The 10791-nt window shown below is 33.9% G+C and overlaps 1 protein-coding gene across 1 annotated transcript in view; it reads right to left on the minus strand.

The window, feature by feature from the left end:
* TYR (tyrosinase) overlaps positions 1-10791 on the minus strand; it is a 109727-nt gene that overhangs the window by 75509 nt on the left and 23427 nt on the right. The gene's annotated exons all lie outside the window — the stretch shown is intronic.

The raw sequence follows: 10791 nt of genomic DNA on the forward strand, positions 1-10791 counted from the left end.
TATTGCAAATGATTTTTTTTTCATTTCTTTTTTTGAAATTTTATTGTTAGTATATAAGAATGCAATGGATGTTTGTACATTGATTTTGTATCCTGAAACTTTACTGTATTTGTTTATTGTTTCTAATAGTTTTTTGGTGGAGTCTAGGATTTTTTTGTATAAAGAATCATGTCATCTGCAAAAAGTGATGATTGAACTTCTTCATTTCCAATTTGGATGCCTTTTATTTCTTTCTTTTGCCTGTTTGCCCTGGCTGGGACTTCCAATACTATGTTGAATAACAGTGGTGAGAAGGGCATCCCTGTCTTGTTTGTGACCTTAGAGCAGCGGTTCTCAACCTGTGGGTCGCGACCCCTTTGGGGGTCGAATGACCCTTTCACAGGGGTCACCTAAGACCATTGGAAAACAAAAAGATATTTACATTACGATTCATAACAGTACCAAATTACAGTTATAGAGTAGCAACGAAAATAATTTTATGGTTGGGGGTCACCACAACATGAGGAACTATATTAAGAGGTTGCTGCATTAGGAAGATTGAGAACCGCTACCTTAGAGGAAAGGCTTTCAGTTTTTCACCATTAAGTATATTACTGAGGGTTTGTCATTCATGGCCTTTATTATGTTGAGGTGCTTTCCTTCTATACCCATTTTTATTAGCTGTTTTAATCATAAATGGATGTTTTATCTTGTCAGATGCTTTCTCTGAATCTATTGATATGATCATATAATTTTTATCCTTTGTTTTGTTAATGTGGTGTATCACATTTATCGATTTACATATGTTGAATCATTCTTGTGCCCTGGAATGAACTTCTCTTTATCATGATGTATTATCTTTTTAATGTATTGTTGTATTCAATTTGCTAGTATTTTTGTGTCTATATTCATCAATAGAGTTATTGGTCTGTAGTTTTCTTTTCCTGTGTTATTCTTACCAGGTTTTGGTATCAGGGTACTGTTGGCCTCAGAAAATGAGTTAGGAAGTATTGCCTCCTCTTCAATTTTTTGGAAGAGTTTGAGGAGGACAGTTATTAAATAAGCTATAAATGTTTGGTGGAGTTCACTAGAAAAGCAATCTGGTCCTGGACTTTTGTTTTTGAGGGGCGGGGTTTGGGTGATTGTTTCAATTTCCTTACTGTTGATCAGTCTATTTAGATTTTCCAGTTCTTTGTGATTTAGTCTAGAAAGGTTATATATTTCTAAGAACTTGTCTATTTCTCCTAGGTTATTGAATTTGGTGGCATAGTCCTTCATACTATTCTATAATCCTTTGTATTTCTGTGGTATCTGTTATAATTTGTCCTCTTTCATTTTTGATTTTGTTTATTTGTGTCTTTTCTCTTTTTTCCCTAGTGAGTCTAGCCAAGGGTTCATCAATTTTATTAATCTCTTCAAAGAACCAACTCTTTTTTTCATTAATTTTTTTCTGTTGTCTTTTTTTCTCTATTTCATTGAATCCTGCTCTAATTTTTATTATTTTCTTTCTTCTGCTGATTTTGGCTTTCATTTGTTCTTCTTTTTCTTGTTTTTTAAGATGTAACATTAGGTTGTTTATTTTGGATTTTTCATGTTTCTTGAGATAGGCCTCTAATGATATAAATTTCCCTCTTAATACTGCTTTTGCCACATCCCAATAATATTGCTATGATGTATTTTTATTCTCATTTGTTTCTATGTATCTTTTGATATCTCCTTTTATTTATCCTTTAACCCAGTCATAATTTAAAAGCATGTTGTTAAATCTTGTATTTGTGGTTTTTCCTGCTTTCTCTTTGCAGTTGATCTCTGATTTCAAAGCCTTGTGGTCAGAGAATATTCTTGCTGTGATTTCAGACTTCTTAAATTTGCTGAGGCTAATTTTGTGTCTCAACATATGGTCTATCCTTGAGAATGTGCCATGTGCAATAAAAAGAATGTGTGGTCTGATGTTCTACGATGAAATACTCTGAAGTTGTCAATTATGTACATTTGGTCTAATGTGTCATTTAAGGCTGACATTTCCTTATTGAATTTCTGTTTGGATGATCTATCCATAGCTGTCAATTTTGTATTTAGGTCCTCTACTATAATTGTGTTTTTGTCAGTTTCTCCCTTTCATTCTGTTAGTAGTTGCTTTATATATTTTGGTGCTCCCTGATTGGGAGCATGTACTATATTGATACGTGTTATGTCTTGTTGTATTGTTCCCTTTATCATTATGAAATGTCCATCTTTGTGTCTTGTTACCTTTTTTTATCCTGAAGTCTGTTTCATCAGATAGAAGTATGGCTACACATGCTTTTCTCTGGATGCCAATTACTTGGGGAGTATTGTTTTCCATCCTTTCACTTTGAGTCTATATTTGTCCTTTCAGCTGAGATGTATCTCTTGGAGGCAGCATATGGTTGGGTTTTGTTTTTTGATCCACCTGCTACTCTGTACCTTTTTATTGGTGAGTTCAGTCCATTTACATTTAGGATGATTATTGATATATGAGGATTTACTACAGCCATTTTATCCTCCTGTTGCCCCGATTCACCCACTTTTAGATGTTTTGATTAGCAAATCTCTCAGATGCGTTTGTTTATTGCTTAGGGAATCCTTTGTTGAATTATAGCTGTTTAATATGTTGTAGATTCAAGGGGAGATATCAAGGAGCATCCCTCGTGCCACCATGTTTCTGACCTCCAAGGATAATTATGTTAAGATGCTTTGGTTAAAATCACTTGAAAATATGTTTGAATTTTTCCGAGATGTGTTTGCATTTATAAACCTTCAGTTTGAAATAGGATCTTCTCTATGCTTACATGTCACAAATCCTCATCTTCACAATTTAATTATAAATGAAATATGATTCATACATTTTCTTATTTCTCTTTATTACTACTTACCATTTGGCAACAAACATTACTGTTATTACTATACTTTCAACTCTTGGGTGGTAGACATTAAGCTAAATGTTTCCTTATGTTTTTTGAAACATAATCCTCACAGTAACTGTAAAGAAGATAACACTATTGTTTTCTAGTTCCAACAGTATCCTTTTCCCCCTTACTTCTTTTCCTGAAAAAAAACTGAAAAGGGTCAGGCACCTGATCCAGCCCAGTTTTCTATTATATATTTGTTCAGGATAGAGAAGGCCCTATAATAGTGGCTCCCACTCTCCCTCTTCCTTTGGATGAATACTTTACAAGCTTCCTATCTCTGGACTTCAGATGAGATACAGTCAACTGGATCAATCAGATTCCTGTCAGAAAACAGAGAATGCTGGAATTCTTTGGTAGTGCCATCAATATATAAGGCTAGATGTTCACCTGCTTAAGCACAATGTTTATTTCTGTCAAATTTAATTCCCTTGCTGAATTTCAAAAGTTTGTGGAAGGCTAGAATTGCATCTCAATGATTGCTTTAAAAAAGCAATTCTAAGTAGAAAGTACTCTCATTTGGTTATACTTTGGATATCAGTTCAATTTAGAACTAATGCTTTTCTGAAACAATTTCTGTCCACTGGAGGTCTCAATTACTCATCTACTCCATTGTCTAGAATTTGGTTTCTATAAGGAGCTAGAAAATTAGGCTATGAATTGGCATGCAAGAGAACGACTTTATTATTTAATGATAATTTTCCATCAGAGATGTTGTAATTTACAAATGTTAACTCATGTAATATTTGTTAACAGCACACGAGATAGGTACTGTGACTATCCTCACTTTGTAAATAAAGGATTTCAAGTAAAGACAGGTTAAACTTACTAAAAGTCATCTTATTAGTAAGTGATACTATCAGGATTTTAACAGGTAGTATGACTCTTAACCACTATTCTCTGCTTCCTCTAAAACTTGGTCTCTCTGTTTGGAAGACTTAGGGACATGACCTCCCCTGTTGATGATCCAATTTTGCTACCTGTCAGCTGTGTGACATTGTCAAGTTATTTAAATTCTCTGAATCTCAGTTTCCTCATCTATAAGATGAGTGTGATAATAAATATGTTATAAGGCTTTTGAGAGGCGTAATTAAGGTTTTAGGTATAATTAAGTGTGAAAGGTTTTAGGAAATGAAGGATAGGACTACATTGATGTCAGCAGTTGTTATTAATTACAGGGACTCTCTGGAAATTTGTAAGACTATGTTAGGATATTGGAAAGAGTGTAATTTCCCCCATTTTTCTTCTTTGCACATTATCTGACCTGCTGTTGCTCATTCTTGAGGATACCAGATCCTCCATCAGAATTTCTCAGACAATAAACACTTGGTTAGAACCCTCAATTTAACAACACATATTTCCCTGTGTTTAATCATTTATTTCCTTTGGTTTACAATTACTTAATCATGGTCCAGTTCTTAATTGGACTGTAAGTTCCAAGAGAAAAAAATCTGTGTCATAGTCATTAGTTATTCCTCTGTATTGCAAAGTCCCTGCAAACAGTAGATGCTTTATTTTGAATAAATAAATATGGGATATTTATTTCTTTTTCTATTTCCAAAACCCAGCTCTTAACCACTATGTTCTATAACCTCCTTATCTTTTTCCCTTCATAAAACATGTAACTCCAGTTGCTAGCACAATTTTAAAAACACTTAAGATAAAAATTTTTGAAATGTGCCCGTAATGTTCCAAGGTTAATGACTAAGATGGATCATGGCTGTGAATTTATCTCTTATATTTTTATTTAATAGGCCATTCTTTCAATATTCTCCTGATTGAATAATTAATTGTATATAGAGAAAGGCCTGAGCAGCTTGTGTGACTAATAGCTATGGTGTTGTTCAGCATGGAGGAGATAATAGTCGATGTTAGGGGAGAAGAGATAGGTGATTCTTCATTCAAACAAAGCATGTTAATAGAAACAAGCTTTCACCTATAAATTGTGGAATATACTTTTGGAGATGCCATTGGGAAGGAATACATTAATGGCTAGTAAAAGCAGAAGTTCATGAACTTTTTCTACTTGTTGGAAAATGGGATAAGTGGGAAAATATCGCTCAAAGGGGGTGGGAGAAAGAAAGCAGTGGCAAATGAGAGAAAATAAATTATCTTTTTTTTAGCCAAGAATTGAGGCATCAATGTAAATGAGGCATCCTAGACAAAAACTAAAAGCCCCAGCAATTATTATATCCTAGAGGAGAAAAGATTGAAAAGGCTCAAACAGAAAAACCCAACACAATGTGTTCATGAAGCCCACTTCCTCAATCTCCGGGATGTACAACGATTCTCACATTTAGGTGTGGCCCTATGAATAAACTGTGGCCTGTGGAATGTGGGTAGAAGGTAGGTAGGCCATTTCCAGGCCTGACCCATATATTTATTCTGTAGGACCCTCTGAACACCTTGTTCCCTTGTCTCTTAGGAAGACGCAGAAGATCCACAAGAAAGCTGGGAGATGTTAGTCATTAAAGTGGCCATACAAAAGGCCGCTCACTAAATATTAACATCCAAACTGAACTTAGTGTGGGCAAGACATCAAACAATTTTTATTAGGTTAGGCCACTAAGATTTGATGGTTTGTTTGTTTTCTATGGTTCAGCCCATTTGGGCTACCATAACAAAGCACCATAGACTAGGTGACTGATAAAGCACAGACATTTATTTCTCACAATTCTGGAGGCTGGAAGCCTGAGATTAGGGTGCCAGAATGGTCAAGTTCTGGTGAGGGCCCTCTTCCAGGTTGCAAACTACTGACTTGTGGTTCATGGTGACTTCTCATGTGGTGGAGAGCAGAGAGAGGAAGCAAAGTCTGCTGCGACTCCTATAAGGGCACTAATTCAGTTCATTAGGGCTCCACCCTCACAACCTCATCTAATCCTAATTCAATCTCACTTTTTAATACCAACACATTGTGGGATAGAGTTGCAGCATGTGAATTTGGAGGGGATACAAACATTCAGTTCATCACATCCTCACATGTTACTCTAACACATTCCAGTTCTCTAAATTGTATAATAAGTGCTCACAAGTTTAATAACTTGGAAGGTCTGAAGTAAAATAGTACCTTGATACTTCATTTACCACTACAGAATTAATTGTTTTATATGAAACTTAGTAGACAATCCACTGTGGTAAGAGAACTTGATTTTAATTTTACTTTGTTTCAATAAACACTAGAAAAGGGGATTGTGACATGAACTGCTACTTTTTTCACCAATACTAATTCTCCTCTTTTTCCTAGTAATGATTATCCTAAATGTAGTAGGGCACATGGCTACTAGCTGGAAATTACATTTTCCAGTCGCCCTTTAGAGCTAAGTGTAGCCATGCCTGTTTAGCCATAAGGATAAAACAGAATTGAGAAATACTTCTCACTTATGTCTTTAAAGAAGAATAGATATGCGGTCCTCTTCCCACTTTGTGCTCTTCCTGCTGATTAAGATGAAGACATTAGAATGAAGATCTAGAGATAGAAGCTGGGAGTTGAGGATGGGTGAATTGCACTACTAGTCCTGGGTTGTCTACATCTGCATTGTTTCATGAGAGCAAAGTGAACATCTGTCTTCTTAAAGCCACATTATTTGGGTTTTCTTTCTTACGATATTATAAAGTGAGCCCTAATTAATGGAAGGAGAAATAGAGTAATTCAGCAATATCCTATGAAACTAATGGCCTGTGAAATCTCAGAATGAATACTTAGAAACCACAGTTGGCTTTTGGTGTTTATATGTGATGTTTCTTATCTTGATAAATTATCATATTTTAAATATTTCTGCCTATGAAACTGATAGTTTTTATTGGTACATTCTCCTTTACTCATTTAAGCACTACACTTATAATTCCAAGTCCACAAGATTTCCAATCTTAATGGTAAATCACCTACTGTGAGATCACTGTCACAAGGTTCTGAATTTACTACAGGAGAAAAAAGAAAAAAAATATATAGTTTGAGTTAAAATTATTGGAAAAAGATAAAATTCTAATACCTTGAATAAATTCTAATAAAGATTTTCTTCATTGTAATAAAGCAGAGGCTTCCCACATGGAAAAAACATTACCTTAGAGATAGATAGTACAGAAATATTATCTACATTTTATAGATGAAAAGATGTGTTTTGTGAAGTTGAATGACTTACCCAGGATCTCATGTCTTAAATTCAAGTGATCCCTCTTCAAAGATGGTCATATACTTATCATATTTCTAAATATTTTCCAATGAGATTATGAGCTCAGAATTGGTATTGATTTTGGATTTCAGCTCTGTCATTTATGATCTATGTTGCTGTATGTAGATGACTGCTTTTTTGACATTTTAAAATCTATAAAATGGGGATAATAAGTAGAATTTACCACTTAGGATAAAGTTAATAAAAAGTAGATAAATTATTTACTAATGTATTTAACATTTAGTAACTTCTCAATAAATGTTAGCTATTCGTTTTCTTTGGTTTTTAATTTTAAGGGAGGATAGATTTATAGCACAATAAAAATGCAGAGCCCTAGGGAGTACCATTTACATTAAATTTTATGATAATTTCATTCTCTGAAACACAATACAATAAAATTTGACTGGTATCCCAAGAGATGTACAATGCAATAACTTTAATTAATTTTTTTTTAAGAACTAGATGAATTTTATGTTGAGGACAGTGGCATCTTACGACATACTTAGAATTGGAGACAAGTTTCTATCTCACATGTTTTCTTTTGGGTCCAACTAAAGCTCTACTACAGATTTCTACAGAATCTGTACCTAAATAAGCAAATAACTATATTGATCCTCCTAAACTTAACTGTAAGGGAGGGATGGATAATTATTCAGTCACTGGTCTATAATTTATTGAGCCTAAAATGATGGAGACTAGAGTTAACCCTTGGTTTTTGTAGATGTAACATTTTAATTTTAGACCACATTTTTCCAAGTAAATTTCTGGAAATCTATAAACCAAACGATTTTTAAAGAGTATTCGGAAAAATAAAAGGCACAAAGTGATGGTGGTAGGTGGGCTTTATGGTCAAATTAGCTGTAAATATTTTGGGTTAAACAAATAAAAACAGCTCTCTATTGTAGGCCTTCTTAGATCTCTTATTCTAAGAGATTTTGAAGTTCTAAAAGGATATGTACAGTCTACATTTCACAAATACCTCAGTCTAATGATAAACTTTTCTATTTATCCTACTCTATACAGATATGTATAAAGAAAAAAAATGAGTATTTCAATGGATTGTTAGACAATTTAGATCAGATTTCCAAAGCCAATGACATATAACCATTTATATATTTTTTGCCAAATCAGAAATTTGATTCAATTGCAAGGCTTCAAAATAGAAGCCAGACTCTTTATTCACCAGTAAGCTAGCCTACTATCCACATGACCATTGCCTTTTTAAAAGGTTTGTAGTTCTCACCTTACTACAGCATAAATAATAGTCATGATGAATTGATATGGAAACCCATTCCTTCATAAAATATGACCATGAAATAAAAAGCAATGGCTAATGCTGTTTTTATAACAAGTCAAGGGTGTCAAAGAAGGGTGGTTCTTAAGATTAATAATTATGTTTTAGACGTATTTACAAAATTAGAGAGTCACATAGTTCTTGGTCAGTTACTAGGACTATGATGTATATTTAAGGAAATTCTTTGTAAACGATCTGTAGGTTCAGAAGAATTGTACAGAAGTTATTGAGCAATTATTCTCTGGGGCAATAATTCTTCCATTAATCTTAAACTGTCAGAAAAAAAGTGATAATAGCTATTAGTGGACTGCAACATTTAGAATAAAATCTATATTATGTTTGCCTTAAGCCTGCTTTCTGACATATCAATACTTGTAATATTGTCTTGGATAGTACTACATATTGTATCTCTTCATGTTTATGAATCAATAAATGCCAGTGCACAAAAACATTGTTAATTGTTTGACCAAGAGAAGGTTCTTAGTATTGTGGTCTTTTATTTCATACATCTACTTAAAAGTAAATTTCAAATATTAGCCTAAAAATACTTTGTTTGCATTTTTGTTTTGTTCCTTTATGATTAAACTTTTAATTTTGAGATAATTCTAGATTCATATGTGTTTACAAGAAATAATAGAGAGAGATCGCTTGTGCCCTTTATTCAGTTTCCCCCAATGGTAATACCTTGAAAAACTATAACACAACATTACATAGCCAGGATATTGTCATGGAAAGAGTCAAGATACAGGAAACTTACATATTGAACTAGCTTTGAATTTTTGGAATAAACTTCACTTGATTCATAATGTAGGGTTCTTTTTACATATTGCTGAATTCTATTTGTTCATATTTTGTTAAGGATTTTATATCTCCATGCCTGAAGGATATTAGTCTCTGGTTTTCTTTCTTTTATTTTTTTTGGAAGATATTTTCTTGTTATCTTTATGTTATTGATTTCTAATTTGATTCCATTATGGTTGGAGACAAAATCTGTATGATTTCAGTTTTCAAAAGTTTGTTTAGGTTAGTTTTATGGTCTAGGAAATGGTCTATCTTAACATTAATATATGTTTTGTGAGCACTGAAAAAGAATGTTTAGCCTTTTGTTGTTGGGTGAACTGTTCTATAGATATCAATTAGATTCTTGAATTCTTCTATGTCCTTGTAGATATTCTCTCAAGTCCTATCAATTGTTGAGAAAGGGATATTAAAGTCTCCATCTATAATTGTGGATTTGTTTATTTTTCCTTTTGGTTCTATTAGCTTTTGCTTCATATATTTTTGAGCTTTGTTGTTTGGTGCATACATATTTAGTATTATTATGTCTTCTTGGTAGAATGATTCATTTATCATTATGTGATGCCCTCTGTTATCTCAGTGTCACTATCTAATGATTGTCCTTTTTCACTAAAGTGTGGTATTTTCTTGGTATGCTGAGTGATTTTTTTTGCTTGAAACTTGAATGTTTAGAGTATTATGAGATTCTGAATCTTATTAAATCTTCTACTTTAACTGGCTTTCTGTGACTCGATTCCAGCAAAAGAAGGGAAAACAAACACTGCCTCTTCATAGCTAGTTGGAGAGAGAAGTCAGTTCCCCATTCGACTGGACCCCACTAGTCCTCTAAACCGTGCTGGCTATGAGACGTAGGAATGCCTCATTACTGCCCCACTTGACCTCCACTAACATCACTGATTGGGCGGCCTCATTATCACTGGGTAATAGTTGAATTCCTGTCTCCCTATTAGGTCTCCTCTAACACAAGTTCAGTAGAGAAGAACAGAGTAATCTTTTTACTGCCAGGTAGGGGTAGAAGTGGAGGTCCCCTGCATAGCCTTCATATAAGGTAGGGGGAACGGTTCCTTGGTGCCTGGTTGGGATGCAAGTCTCTGTTTCCTACTCAGTCTTCTCTGACACCCTCTTGGCTGGGGCATTGGTGTACATTGTGACATCTGGCAAGGGTGGAGGCATAGTCATCCCAAGCAGTCTGTTCTGGCATGGGTGGGGATTGTGTTACAGGGTTTCTTTCTTTCTTTCTTTCTTTCTTTCTTTCTTTCTTTCTTTCTTTCTTTCTTTCTTTCTTTCTTTCTTTCTTTCTTTGTTTCTTTCTTTTTTTTTAAAATTTATTATTATTCGATGTTTGAATGAAGTATAGTGGTTATTACTTGAAATTTCCTCTCCCTTTCCTTGTCTTTTGGCTAGAGGGAGCAGGATTTATTGTTGTTTGTTTTTGTTGGTTTGTTTTTGTCTGCACCTCTTGCTGTTTCCAGGTTTTTTGGTGTTTCCAGCTTCAAATCTTGGATATATGAAATAAACAGAAAAAAACAAAAGACTCACCACCACGTAAAGAGATCCCAGAGTCTCTAGCAAGCCTGCCTTATCTTCATCATTTATATTATTTTATCTGTTTTATATAAAATGT

The sequence above is a fragment of the Hipposideros armiger genome, unplaced genomic scaffold (assembly GCF_001890085.2).
Source record: "Hipposideros armiger isolate ML-2016 unplaced genomic scaffold, ASM189008v1 scaffold_780, whole genome shotgun sequence".
Classification (NCBI taxonomy): Eukaryota; Metazoa; Chordata; class Mammalia; order Chiroptera; family Hipposideridae; genus Hipposideros; species Hipposideros armiger.